The following is a 16,208-nucleotide window of genomic DNA, read 5'->3' on the forward strand; positions in this document are numbered from 1 at the left end:
GTTTTATTTATCTATATTGATGTAACATGCGGTGGTAGTTGGAGGGGGAGGCACAAATTGAACAGAATGTATTTCATTTCCTAAGTCTTGGGACACATGATGTGGATAAAAAATCACCAAAAGCGCTGGGGTATGAAAAATATTGTTTTATCGTGTCCAAACATTTGTGATAAATACGATAGGTTGTTTTGAAAAATATTTAGTTCTGGGTTTCATTGACACAGATAAATTAAGGGTTTAAATTTATATCCTTTGCAAGATAAGATTCATATACCTTGAATTTATTGTTTCTTTATTGTGATAGGAACTATTTACCTTGACATGCATACAGATTGCTATCTTGATTTACATCCGTGAATTCAGATTTCTTTCCTATTAAAGGCTTGAAATGAAAATAAACTAATTTATTCTCCTTATGTTATTGATTTCTGATAACACCATTGTGCAATTCAGCAAAGTAAAGTGATACTTTTTTAATGTATATTTAAATGACTTCACCTTCACATTTATATGAATATGCAGACATGAAGCTTGCTTTGTTTTGTGGTTTAGTGCATGATCACATATCTGACTCCGATGTTTAGTGAGAGTCTTCACATATCAACTTCTTTTGATTTAATAAATGCAAGTCTTATAAGCGAAACTTCAGTAACGGTTATATGTAAATCCTGAAGAAGAAAAACAATTCATCCTGAAAAACAAGCTGGAAATGTCTATTTAAAAAATTAGTGGGAATCATGGGTAGGAAATAATTGCATGGAATGGTGTATTTTATCAGAGTTATGGCATTCAGCGCACCTATTTGATGCCAATTATGTAAGTTTAATGTTGACTTCTAATTACATTCATTTAAATAAATTTTGTGAATATACCTATAATTTCAGCTCTGGCTGGCTTTGATCAAGCAAGGACCATCAACACAATTGTGAATGAATATTCATATTACAGCATGCAGTGTGCCAGCATCAAAGTTAGACTGGTTACTTGGAGCTGGTGATAACACTCCTTTTCCAACGACTCCAGAGGGTAAACGTAGAATTGTTCTAGATGCTGATTGTAATAGGATTTTGTTGTTGGTTTTGTGTATGTTGAAAATGTTTTCTTAAAGTGTCTTAAAATGCTTTCTCTTTGGAAAATTCACCATGTATTACATTATTTTCATGGTATTTGGGAAGTGGAAACACGGGAGTTTTCTTTGCAATAGTATTTAGTAGTACTGATGATACCCTTGAAATTTTTTAATTGTTCTGCCTGCTGTTTTTTTTACCTCAAATTCTAATATTATGTATGAGTGTTGCTCGAACATGCTGCCATTGTTGACATATTGTTGTTTGTTCAAATATTGGGCTTAATGGTGGAAATTCAAAATACAATCTGCAAAATGAAATGCTGTATTATGTTACAGTATTTTGCCATGGGACTTGATAAATTCCATTTTCTCTGGACGAATTTAAAGACAGTTCATCCAAACTATATTGTAAAGTCTAACAACATTCTTGGTGTAATAATATATTTTATATATATGCATATGACCAGTTAACTCAAAAACATGTCAAATAATTTATAGTTTTCATTCATGATTACTTGCAAAGAAATCTAATCTACAAGCTGGACAGAAAATGTAAATCCAAAAGCCATGTAAAATGTTCCAATCATTCTGTCAGATTACATTTATGTTAGTAAATATAGGTTCTGAGGTTGATCCCTGTTCGTTATACTGTTGTTTAGTCTGTGTCTGTAATGCCCATTTTGATCAAGTGATGACCTTTTTTTCACTCATAAGTACTTGCAAAGAAATATAATCTGCAAGCTGTGCAGAAAATGTAAAACGAAAAGCTATGTAAAAGTTTTCATTCTTTCTTTCACATTACATTCATGTTAGTAAACTAAATGTATGAGGTTGATCCCGGTTGATTCTACTGTTGTTTAGTCTGTCTCTGTGTTGCTCATTTTGATTAAGTGTTGACCTTTTCTACTGGCAGGAACACTTCATTTTTTGTTTGTGAGGGCTTCAGACAACTCAAATAACCCATACACATGCCAGCTGTTCAACAATGTTGTCAGTTTCAAGGCTGTATCCTTGGAAAAATTCATTTTGAATGTTCAAAGAGGTAAGAGTTAATTCCCTTCTTAATAGTATTATTATTATTATTATTATTATTATTATTATTATTATTATTATTATTATTTTCAAGTATTATTGTTATTTCTGCATTTCCTAGCTTTGTACGTGAATATGTATAATTTTGGTTTGTCTTTGTTCTGCAGTCTAGATTTTAATCAGAAAAAGTATGTTACAGATATACAGTAACTACTTGTCATTTTTCCAATAGATGGTTCCCAAATGACATCGTTAGCCACCATATTCGTGGTCAGCTGGCAGATATACCGTTGATTTTATATGGTGGTTGGAAGTTGAAATAAATTCACTTAATCTCAAAATACTATTTTGAAAATGACATAATCAGAAGGCAAATCAAGCTTTCTTTTAGTATCTATATTTTTTATTTTTAAGTTGACTTTGCTTCAGCGTGCCTTGTTAAAAATGCTAAATCAGACTAAGAATGATATAATAGCAGTGTTATTGTTTTTGCTATGTTTTTAATTTTCATATTAAGTCATAACCATTTGATGCAATTTCATTGTATTGGGAATACAATTTTGAAGCTAAGGCTAATCAGAGGCTAAGACAATCAGCGTTTGATTCAAGAATTTCATTTCCTTACATTTCCCCCAAAAAATACTTGATAGAGTTTGCTTATAAATTGGAAGAATCCGTATTAACTTGAAACAATTCAATCTGATACGCGTGCTGAATATTTGGACATTATGGCAAGGTTCACCACAATTTTTTTTGCACTGTGTTTTAGTTCCTGTAGTGACCTCCAAACCCATCTTGAAATATTCCAAATCAGTTGAAGGGACCATTGGATCAAAGGCCACTCTTCTCTGCATTTTTGCTGGAAAGTAAGTGAAAGCTTCAGGTCCGAAATTTGTCTTTATGCTAGAAGAGGTTATGTGACCTATTCTGTTGCTCAGATGACAGTATTCAGAGTTTAATTTGCTAAAAATATGGCTTATTCATGTCGCTCATTTGCAAAGTAGTTTCAGCGCTAATTTTTATCATATTGCTGTCTTACGAGTTAAGTTTGCATAAATTGAGCTCCTCTATCATCAAACACTCGTCATTTCACGACATTCCATTTAACATGCGACTAATCCAGTTTCTAGCTTGGTGTGGACTACTATGTGATTTGATTTTGATAGGATGTTTCTGTGTTTGGACAAGAGAAGGAATTTCTCTCTAACTTTGTGGTGTTAAAAGGAGCAAAACCCAACAACAGCAACAGCAACACCATATAATATGCAGATATCATTACAGTTTTCATAAAATACTTAAATATGTATTGTTATTTAAGAAAGATAAATAAACTTTTAAAGGAATAGTGACACTAAAGAAAATATTTCATTGTTTCCAGAAGCATTTATTGCATTGATATTCTTTTACGGTGCACTGTTTTATGACCCACCATAACTTTGAAGGCGTATTAAGTGTTATATGTGTCAGTCATTCTCTCTATCCATCAGTTTCCCTGACCACCATGCTCATGCATGAAAGTAATTTCAGATTCCATGGATGAGTGGGGCATACGTTTGGCTTTTTTACTTTTAGTCTCGTCACCAAAAGCCCAGATTCTCGAAAGTTTTATTTAGATCATCTCAAGTGATGATTAATCCACTAGGACCAATTTTAGCAAGGATTCCATTTCCATAATCCAACCGGATGGAAATATCTTACTCAAAGATACACCATAGTAGCATAAACTTGTATAGTCGATTGTGTTGCAAATAAAGCTCATAATGAGAGAGAATAGTGAATCATTGGTTTGTCCTGCCTGCAGATGGGTTTCATATGACAGATGTACTGAAAACTTTGCTCTTTGTTTCCATAACAAGGACTATATTTATGGATTGCAATAGTCATGACCATATATATATCTTCTGCCATATATATATATATATATATATATATATATATATATATATATATGAATATCACTGTATAGTGGACATAATCTTATGAATTCTACAAAAATGTCCCGTCTAATTTTTTTCTAACTTTAGCCCAATACCTGATGTTGAGTGGCTTAAGGATGGCGTAAAGCTTCCAGATGGATCATATCTGCCTGATGGAACTCCAAGGTACAGAACAGATCCTGAAGACTCTACAGGACGGAAACTGATCATTTCAAAGCTGGACATCAAGGATGAAGGAGACTATATATGCCGCGCTACAAACCAGTATGGCGTGAATGAAGGCACTGTCAGGATCATGGTCACAGGTATAACAATTACTGTCAAAAAAAAAAAAAAAATTACGTGAAATTGAACTGGTGTTTTGAAATATTGTCAGGAATTCCAGAAAATATTTAGAGTAATTATAAAGTTATTCTTCAAATAATATTTCTTATTTTTTTAATAAATTATCTAATGACATAATGAAAACAAAATGTTTAATAAATATAGCTATACGTATAGATATGTTACACCTAATTTTCGAAACCACCAGGGATGGTTATCATGGCGCATCGACATTTGCAAGGATTTACATTTCTATTGCAAAACCATTAACCTGCCGTGCCAGTCTGTACATCAGTCTGCCATAATAGCCAGTAGATACTATACCAGTCTGTACATTTCCATGCGATACCAGACTGCAGATCGGTCTGTCATAATAGACAGTACATGTCATCCCAGTATGTGCATCTACCTGCCATGCCAGTCTGCACATAGACTTTGTCTTAATTGAAAAGCGTGTTGACAGGATTACACAAGGAAAACATGTTGACTAGAATTGAAATATGTGTAGATGACCTGATCATATTTTCATGTCACTAAGGCAGTTTTCCAACATTTCAAAATACGTTTTTAAACCTGTTTGTTTTTGTTGTTTTGAGTGTAGTGAGGGAATATGTTTCTCCAACATCTGCCTAGTGTTTTACCATGCGATATATATGGCACATATCGCACTGTCTCTTCCACTATCAGAACTGTTTATTATATGCCACAGGTGCTCCCCAGTGGGCTGCAGGACCTCTTAAATCAACTCGAACTCCAGTTGGAGCAACAGATAAATTTCAATGTGATACAGTCTCCTACCATGCCTCCAGCAGTCTGCCCATGTGGATGAAAAATGGAGAGCCCATGATTGTCACGGAATGGTGTAAATGTTGTTAATTAAATACATGTACTCGGGTTTCGTTTCTTTTCTCTGTACAACGATACCCGAGGGTGATTATAATATGGTCTATGTATTTCGAAATCGTGAGTACGATTCGTCCTGTGCCACACGTGCAAGGTGCCTTTGATAAAGAATAACAAAAATTCTAAAGGTATAAATACGTTACTACATGTAAAGGACCTTTACAATACTGATGGTTTTGTCAGCAAGCGACCTGCTAAAAGGATTCGCATAACTCCAGCTGTAGGGGTAGGTAATGTTTTGGGTTTTAAGTGATAACTAGTGTATTACCATATTTGCCTTTGCATGTTTGTTATAGTTTTCTTTACATACCATAATGCGTGCATTTTTTATTCTTGTTGCGACGTAGTGCAGGACTTATATTGGTAATGTAAAGCTACATTTTTTAAAAAGATTTGTTTACTGTTGTCTTATCAAGCAGGGTTAAGTTTACTATTGAACCTCTGTTTTGTAATTGCCATAATAATATAATCTTTTTAACTTACCATGTATAACGTCCTTACGTTATGTCTGTATCAAGTGTAGTACACTGTATCGGGTATATTTTCAGCTGAGTGAGTGAGTGAGTGAGTGTTTTGATGGTAGGAATATCCGGGGTGTCCGGTGTTGTCAGAGGGTAGAAACGTCCGTGTGTCCGGAGCGTTTAAGGTGCCAGAGCGTCTAATGTCTAGCGTCCGGAGTGTCCAGAGGGACTAAGGAGACCCAGCTGTAGAGCCGTCAAAGGACCAGGGGGTCCGGAGGGTCTAATATTTCAAGTATCCGGAGGGTTTAATGTTCAAGTGATCATAGTGTTCCGAGGGTCCGGAGTCTATATCAGTTGTTAAATTGATTCGGAGGAGCTGTGGAGCGGATATGGTGCACGGGTGACGGAGTGCATCTCCACACATGTATTTTAGCTGTATGCTAATTTTGGGTTAGTAAGACCCAGTGTATTATTCAGGACTGGAAGGATAGAGTGTATATCCGTTCTTGTTTAGTGACATAATTTCGCTACCTGAGCGAATACATTTTTTACTATGTGTAAAGACTTACATTGTTTACTATTTGAGTGAACTATATTCATCTTTCCATTATTGAATCATTTGTGAAATCATTTATCCTATATTTTAGGTTTACTGAACTAAATTTATTTGTATATGTTTTCCATCTTTGAAACTGTGCGTTTTTTATGTTAAATAGATCCAATATTTGGATTATAAATACGCACACATCTTCATAATCCACTATTCATATAAATCGCCACATTAAATCATATATATGTGTCGTCATTACGTGTTCTGTTGTTAATCCGAAATATCCCACCCGGTTATCTTGTTACAATGATTGGTCAGTTTCTTTAGTCTGTATAACTTGATTCCATTTTTGACAATTGTTATACATCATCTTACTGTTCCGCATGTTTTTTTTTCATCCTGTCTGGGATAGTGAGAAGGAGTCGGATGTTTGATGCCAGTTACAGTGATGGTGAAACCAGTGTCAGTGGTGCTATAGATTCATCTACAAGATTTTAATTTCAGCATCTATTTTATTTGGATAGAAAATTGATTTAAATAATTATTAAATTTAAATTTCATATACTAGTATCATTTATTTATCTTTCTTTCCTTTTCAGTAATACTAAAGTTTGAATTACATTTTGCTTGTTTTTTGTTTTCTCTATCCTTACTTATGTCACACAATACAGATTTAATGCAGTGAGTGAAGACAACAACTGATGGATACTGTATTTGCACATATACAATATCAATTATCATGTTTTTAAGATGTTTTTTAAAAAGATACAAAATCAAAAGCAATATTTTATTACCAAATTACAGACATGGAACTGTTTATCAATTAGATTTGTTGATCTATATTATTGAAACACAGCTAGTTTATTTTCACCTTATGTGGCTCATTTTCCATGGTGTCTTTTAATTTGGAGTTTGCAACAAAAAACTAAATCCATGAAAATGTATATACCACAAAATTTAGCGATGACGCTGTAGTAATTATTTGTTACTGTTATTTTATACTTTTACTTCTAATGTACGATTAAACTCAGGAAACAATAGCACCAGTCTACCAATCTAAAATTTTGTATTCAGATGGATTTATTTTTAAAGCACATAAATTGATACCCATGTTTTGGATGAATTCTCTAGAGCAAAAGCTTTTTGTTCTTATAACTGGTCGTACTCTGTGTCATACTGATAACTGGTTGTAATCTGTGCCATGCTGATGACTGAATAGACTGTGACATGCTGATGACTGGTTGTACTCTGCCATGCTGATGAATGGTTTTACTCATTGATGTTGATGACTGGTTGTACTTCGTCATGCTGATTACTGGTTGTACTCCGCCATGATGATGACTGGATGTACTCCGTCATGTTGATGACTGGTTGTACTCCATCGCGCTGATGATTGGTTGTATTCTGTCATGCTGATAATTGATTGTACTGCAATATCTTAAAGGATCCCACATTATACTTTCTTCAGTAAGTTATGTGTGTGTGTCAGTGTGTATGTGTGTGTGTGTATCTGTGTGTGTGTGTGTGTGTGTGTGTGAGAGAGAGAGAGAGAGAAAGGGAGGGGTCTCACTAGAATTTTGGTGAAAACACGAGTTCTGCTAGCAAAAGTTGCAGTCCCCTCTCACAAGCGTATTTGCAATACATGAAGGGGATAACTATCCATTATAATGCCAGGACTAAAGAGACAAGACATCTTGTCAGTTTTATTTATTTGTAATTCTTTAAATATTCATGTATTAAAATTGACATCCACTCAGTCGACTTTTGGGAACACTGCATACACGGCCTTTATTTCAATAACAATATGTTACCCCCTCTCAAAAAAAATAAAAAAAATATTGAGTATGTCGTCTTAATTACAAAATGTAATGATCGTTAATATAATTTCAATGTCTGCAATGAGCAGGTGCTCCATCCCGAGTGCTGTATTTCATTACTCTCATATTTTTCTTTTAAAATGGTGTTGATCTGTCCTTTTTCTGATTTTGATGTTTGCAAAGAACCAGCTTCTTTAACATTTTTCATCGTAAAAGTTCCACATGTCACGCTGAAAAGAGTCTTACTTATAATCTGATGCCATTTTCCATAAAACCCTAGACTGGTCTGCTACCTCATTTTATTACAAATATAATGAATAGGTGATCCTGAGTTCTAACTGATGAAAACTCGTCTGTTTTCTTGGAAATAGGTTAAATACAGTTGTTATGAATATAAAGCAAGGAAAGGTTTTACCCAGCAGTGACGTTTTTGAAGCAGAATCTCAAATTTATAAGGGTGGAATTAACGCGATGATACTTAAAATGATAAACACAATTTTTCACTGATTTTTATTTGTTTTGTTTTTCAATTTACCGAAACAATGCGATCCATATAATGGAGAGTATAAAATACAATTTGTTGCAAAAATCCATATTGATTATGACAAAAGCATAACAGCTGCAAGTATGCTTTTAACGCCCAAAATACTTGTCCAGATTTACAAACAGCATTTTTGTCCAAGTCTTGACGTGAAAGCAACAAATATGAATAAGATTTTTTATTGTAGGTTTTTTCTTATAATTTACTTTGAGGTAACTCGTTACCCTTTCAAAATCACATGCACTTTACTTATTTGGAACAAAATGCATAATTAATGGGCATGACCTCAACATACAGCGTAGAAAATCCTTGGGACCTCAGTTTTGTGAAACCATGATCTTCTCTGCACGCTGGAAATCGATTTTGCCAGCAATTTTTATTGCGTTCCACACGAGTCTTAAGTTGGGGTTTTAATGCGTCATGTTTAGTTTTATTGATCAGGGTCGCACTTTGTGCGTTCTTGGGATCCCTGAATGACTGAGCCAATTGAATTCCAGCTTTGAATGGCAGTAATTATATTTTGAATAGTTATTACATGCTAACATAAATATGAGATTTCATGTTGCGTTTATCATAACAATGTGATAACTATAGTCTTGAAAATAATGGTGACCTGTGGCAACTGCAACATTACTAAAAATAAAAATCTTTGTACATTTACTCTTTATAATTCTGAAGACGTCTGACCCTTAAAAAATGCGATATCTCATGAAAAGGGAATCTTTCGTGACATCAGCCTAATGCTGAAAAGTACTAAAATGTGATGATGTAAATGGAGACTGTTTGGATATCGAGGGCAAATTATGAAACTAAAACATGTTCGAAATATTTACACATTTTTGTATCAAGCTTACCAACGTAAGAAAGTTAAGTCATTTCCATTAGAAATGTGCTAGACTGATAACAAGGAGGCAAGTTACGCCTAGGTAATTAATAAATGGCACACACAAAATTTAAGCAAATTTAACTGATTGAAAATACACTTCCATTGATTTCCATGTCGTAGATTTGCATCTGCATATCTCGGGTACAAGTATGCAGAAGATTTTACCCAGACAAAATATTTTAACTCTGGATGAGTGGCTCTCCTGAGCCCTATGCCTACCTACCTTAGTTCAGAGGTCAATTTAAGGACATACGCCAAATGGGCAATAGTTGTGTGCATCATACCCAACATGAATCAAATGTCCATGACAGGTATATAAGATACATGCATGAAAATACTTATTTGGCAGGAATAAATGGTGCTACTGTATCCTTCACCGACAGTGTTAAACTAGCGATTTATAGCCTTAACAAAGTGGAAACAAGTAGTCAAGTGAATGATAGCTCTATGTATTATACCAACAGGTTGTGGCGTGAAGAGGTTTTGGTGTGGAGATGGGACAGGATGTTATGACTACAACAAGAAGTGTGACAATATAAATGACTGTCCAGGAATCCCCAGTGCAGACGAACAGAACTGTCCAGGTATTTGGAAAACGAAATCTATGGCTGTATGAATATTGTTTTAGTCACTTTTAAAGATGAAATGACTTTGGCAGTGATTGGCATTAACAATTTCTTACCTGTGATATATTAATACACTCTCCATGCCAAACATTTATGTGTTTGTTATAATCAAATTTATTATGGTACAACAACTTGTGTTGTTCGCCATCTACATTTAGCAACTTGTGTGGATTGATTGCATTTTTTGTAAAAGAGATCAACTTTGGTGTCGACCAAAGGTCAAGATCACTGAAAAATATATGGTTTCCACGTGACATTTCCACTATCAATTTTGGGTCAATGATCAGAGGTCGATATCGCTATGATTGAAAGATGTTTTTCACATAATAGTATTTGTTCATTCTCTGTTTTTATGTTCCACGATCATATTAATAGTAGAAATATAACTTGCTATTTCTGTCTATATATTATAGACAAAGGGCAAGAACACTTGACATGAATAAACATTATGCAAGAGACCACACAAAAATTGGCTTCAAGCATTTTGTACTTGGAAATGTTTGTACAACATATATGGTTTATTGTTTGTTTATGTCCTAACCATTGCCTGTTCTAAGATCCAGGGCATGTTCTAATTGGACTGGTATAAAGAGCTGGAAGAGATTATCCCATTATCCACAGAGTAGTGTGGACCCTCCCGATGATCTATTCTAACCGAATAAAACTATATTTAGCTATAGAGTTGCAGTGGATTTGTTGTGTGTGTTGCCAACCATCACTGTCCTCTACAATCTGTCACCGCGCAGTCTATAAGTTCAAGGACCTTGATGGATGTAGGAAAGGAGCATTGTTCTCGATTTCATCTTCTATCCTGGTCTGTCAAATAACTGTTGTTCGCTAACCAGTATAATTAGTAATCAACGTACTTTTTTGAAGAAAAATCTGCTACAAGTGCCTCTTCTTTCCGCTGGTACTGTACATGATTAGCTTCTCTTCAGAAGTAACTTCCAGACTTACTAAGAGTTTTTTGCATCTGTCAATAAATCCCTCCCTGTATTCCTGTATAGTGATAAAGTTTTGGGGTTGCTAGAAAAATAGATGACGACTATAAATGTAAATCCACAGCCAGTCATTAGCAGAGCTGGACACCATTCCATGCGGAATAACCAGACAGCTTCTACTATATCTTGACCTAGTGTGACGAGATGCTGCTTTGCTTTCATCGGCTCTCAAATTGCCGTACTTTTGACATTTTGCTCTTTGGAAACAAGATAGAAAAATATATACAGACATGAAGCCCAAGAACTTCCTTTAAAGCTTAAAGTTTGGACTCCACGACCATTTAAACCAGTGGTTCCCAAACAGGGTAGTAACGCCACCTGGAGGACATTATGATTACTGACGGCGGGTGATAATGCTGGATAATGCTTGTTACGGGTTAAGTTAAGAAATGCTGAGGGTAACCAAGAGGTCGGTATCCCAGGAAAGTTTGAAAACCACTGATTTAAACCCGATCGGTCTCGACCGCAATATAGATGATCAGCGTCAAAGAGACAAAGAATTGTTCTCTGGACATACACAGAATGAGTTATAACCGGAGTCCAATGTCATTAGGCATCGGCTCACTCATTTCATGTGACAGCCATATGAAGATATAATAATCGATGTTTATCATGCCCCAGATTTTCTAAATCCCACTGTTGTATTACCACCCCAAACACGCGCAGATAGCCGACTGGTAGGTACCAAATTCCTGAAATTTAGCTTGTGGTGGCTTTTTCTTTCATTGGATTTTCATATTTTGGGGATGAAAAATAAGTGACCATTATGTGACATGTTGGAAATATAAACTACTCACCTTCTGTTTTCCTAGAATAGGACACAGCAGCATGGGCTATAGGTGGATTTTCAGTCAGCTGGGAAGATATTTAGTCTGTGTGTACACTCTCCAAGTCTTGGTAGTAAAATAATTCAGAAATCGCATACTGAATCTAATCACCCCTTTCAGACTGGATTAGTTGCATGTTAACGATCTAATCAGTAAGGAGATAGAAATACCCATGATGATTTCAGTGAAGCCAGATCTTCTCAAGCAGGGTGGTCACTAGGATTTAATCCATGGCTTGACTGACTTATATGCATGGCTCTAGTCCAAGGTAACCAGCAAATGAAGGAATTTAAGTATTTTATCATGGAAATAATCTGGTATTGCATAACAGTCATAAGAAACATAACTGAGCTTCAATCTTTGTGATATTAGCTAATCAAGTCTTGCTTAATTTCAGTATTGCACACCTGCGCTGAGGGGCAGTTTTCCTGTGGAGGAGGCGAGTGTAAAACAGCAGCAGAAGTGATCAGATGTGATGGAACTGCACAGTGTCTAAATGGAGGGGATGAATCAGTTAGACAGTGCGGTATGTGTCTCACTATATAGACTTGCTTTTAGAAAGAAGAGCATACTAATGAGAGAAAAGTTGTCTTGGTCTCTAAACACCTTAAAACATGTTAATCTGTATATGGTTTAATCAAGATAATAATACTGTATTTACTTAAATAACATTTGCTCCTTCCTTTATATTCCATCACAAACTTTGATAAATCACAGTCCTTTATATTTGTTCTGGAGAAAGGAAACTGTGTAATCACAGAACTAGCATAATGTTATATGTCTTAATCTAGGTAGGCTTTATTTTCAGCAGCAAATTTTAATGTTTTTTCCTGAAGAAAACATATTTGATTATGAGTTTTGATAAGTTGATAATGTTTTACCAACTCATCTGCTGTTGATAAAATGGGATATATTAATTATCTTACTACTAGGAAATTTAGGAAATAATAGAAAGAAAGAACATGCAGTGGAAGTTTGTTTCACACAATTCCGCCAGAATATTGGGAGCTTTTATCAAACTGAAACGTTCTTGCATTTGATGCTTTAACTTTTCCGTGTGGCACATTCTTTAGTCTTAAAACGGTTTTATAAAACATACCTCCATACACATCATAGAATACATTGAATAGGAAGATAGCCATTATTCATAAAATGGCTTTGTGAAACATACTGTATTGTAATTAGAACTAATGCACAGTCATTTGTCATAACATGGCTTTTTTAAGTATACATGGTTTTTAAATATATCTCAGTGGTACCATGTATGTCTTAACGGTGCCATGATTGTGCAGTACAATATCATTTAGGCATAAAATGGCTTAATGAAAGGGATTGGCTTTCAAAAAGGTTACTACAATATTGCCGAATAATAATGAATCTTTAACAAACAAGTATTGTCCTGAAATTTATTATGTGAGATGAATTCAATCATCTGGAGCCCTTGGCACCACATTCAGGCTACAGGGTCATACAATTTTTGTATATGTTTTGTGGACATGTTACTTAAAGTATATAAAATATATGATTGTTTAAAGTCAAACAAGATATATTGTGGTTTGTTGTGAATATTCCATGCAGATACAAATAAATGAAAGGAAGAAACAGAGCATCTGGGTTCTTATAAATTATTTTCACTTGGCATTTGGAACATCAACCCTTGTAAGAGACTCTGGTCTACTTCAGGCTGCAAGGTGAACACAGATTTCATGTGTGCTGACTTGAAGACATGTGTCTCTGCCAGTGAGAGATGTAACAAGCATACCGATTGTGCTGATGGATCAGATGAGAACAGATGTGGTGTGTATCAATATTTAATTTTCTTTATTAGGTCACCTTTCAATTAATCCATGTAAATGTATGCAATGGCTCTGCGTTGTGACCATAATTACAAAATATAGCATGCACTATTTAAGAAAAATAATAAATAAGGGAGAGAGAAATATTATTTTGTTAAGGCTTTTTGAATCTCAACAAATGACTCCTCTAGGTGTTCAGTTGTAACTTCCATTACAAATAACAGTTCAACCCTAGAAATAAATGTTTAAAAAAGCCCAAAGAACGTCAACATAACTTGATCCTTGACTCATGGTCTGTTTTGATGAAAATCCTTCCGGGTTTAAGGCCTTTCAAGTCTATTTGAATGATGTGGGTCTGCAATCAAATGTGACTGGTATTGCTAAAAATAGACCCACCTTATACAAAATTGATTTAAAAAAAAACATTGAACAAAATTTAACTTTAACGAACAGAAAGCTCTTCTACTGTATCAAATACGGACTATATTACTTAAAATAGACAAGGAAATGACTTCTCAACATAATTGGAATCCATTAGACATGAAGCTTTCTAGAATCAAGACTTTTATAGTTAACTATATTTTTAGCTGATATGGCCCTTCACCATCATGTACGCAGTTTCTATTTTCATCTACTCCCCAAAATGTGAACCTATTTGAAGCTAATTGTTGTACACATCACAGCATATGACAATTAAAATATGTACAAATAGAACTGCCATTGTGAACAAAATATAAATACCAAAGTTACAATTGTACATCAAAAGCCACAGAACAGACTATTACAAAGTGAAATAGTAATCTTGTTGGCATAGGGCATTTCAGATTTGTGTTAGTGATGATGACTACATTTGCTGAAAATGGACGGAAAGAAGGACCAATGACGTCCCAAACAATGTCAAAAAGAATTTGACCAAATTTTGACAGCATCATAAGATGGGTGCATGTCCAATTTATAGAATGATGCCAGTCAGCTCACAAATAGGCTGACATTACTAAAAATAGTGAAACATTAAGCCTATAAGAAGTTATGGAGAGATATTTTAGTATTGACATCAAGTTAAAAAAACTTCTCAAAGTTGAAAGGAAATTGGCCAAATTTGACTCATCCTTCCTGTCCTAAAGACCATCTAACATTTCACAAATTATGCCATTTGGATATGGTAACCAGTACTAAGCCAGATAAACAATTAAAAAGCAGATTCTCGAAATCCTCAGAATAGATTTGAATGACCTTTGAAAGCCTATTACATTTGCACAGAATCATTTTAGTACAGCTTGTAATATGGTCACAGTTCATAAAACAGTAACAGCAGTATTTCAGTTGCTAGATCATCTACAGATTTACATAGTATGATTAAACTGGGTAATTGAATGCATCTTCATTAGTACTTCAGTCTCGTTTCAAACATAAGTCACTAAGGATCATTTCGTGTTTCACTAATTGGGTTCAGTTATGTATTAAGTTTGCTGAGGTCCATTTATACTTGAATCATCAAACTGGATTGTATGCATTTCAGTCTCACCATTGTAAAAATTGATGCTCACATATATTACATATTTTACTGCTAGTGGTTGGATGTTTGACTTCCACTCATGGCAATGCAACCTTTCGGCATGGTCTTTGAATACCATCCTACTTAGTATCATCAAATATTGGGAGGTGACTGACATATGTAGTGTGACCTATATTTCATGTTGCAGTGACCTTACTTAAATTTTATGTTGATGTTCTTTCCGACTGCTGTTACTATTCACGATCAGGTCGTTTTGAATTGGATGCATTTCTGTTAGAACCTAAGAATTCAAAAAGGTAACGGTGACCACATTTACGATTACTTAACAACCCTGGATGAGTAATACCAAAGACGAAATTTGATACTAGTATCTGCCTTACTCATCATTAAGATGTTAGTGTTATGACTGGTTGTCATGGTGTAATGATAATGTGCCTGGATGGGACAGTAATGTGCCCCAGTGCTTGACATCATTATAACCTGCTAGACTGCATACATTGTAGCGATATGACTGATTTTTTAAAGATACGTTACAAAATCCAAATCACAAAATTATGTTTGGGAGATGGAAAAATATATATATTCTATGATAAAGTTTCACTATTAATGACTATTCATTGTTATTATAGATTACCCTTAATACATTAACTATATTGTTCATGTGGATCATTATAGACATTAGCAAGTGCTTGGCATGCATGTCAAATATCAATGAAAATATAGCAATTTTAAGAAAATATAGAACCATTGAAATCAGCCGAATTAGAAAATAATTTATACAAAATCATCTTTCTGGCCAGATATCTTGCCAGTTATGGCTATTAGACAAATGTCAACCCGATAAGTTGTTTCAAGATCACAAGGGAGTTTATTTTTTTCATAAATGATATATTGGTGTTTTCTCTTTGGTCGAGAGAAAGGT

At 34.6% G+C, this 16,208-nt stretch overlaps 1 long non-coding RNA gene across 1 annotated transcript; it reads left to right on the plus strand.

Moving 5' to 3' along the window:
* The first annotated feature begins 2,008 nt into the window (after positions 1-2,008).
* On the plus strand, positions 2,009-4,294 carry LOC149788785 (uncharacterized). The gene is made up of 3 exons (XR_016424247.1): positions 2,009-2,111; positions 2,871-2,967; positions 4,126-4,294. It is a non-coding gene; the product is annotated as an uncharacterized LOC149788785 (long non-coding RNA).
* Positions 4,295-16,208: the final 11,914 nt, after the last annotated feature.

Source organism: Sinohyriopsis cumingii, chromosome 11 (genome assembly GCF_028554795.1).
Source record: "Sinohyriopsis cumingii isolate HCF-2022 chromosome 11, ASM2855479v2, whole genome shotgun sequence".
In the NCBI taxonomy this organism is placed as follows: Eukaryota; Metazoa; Mollusca; class Bivalvia; order Unionida; family Unionidae; genus Sinohyriopsis; species Sinohyriopsis cumingii.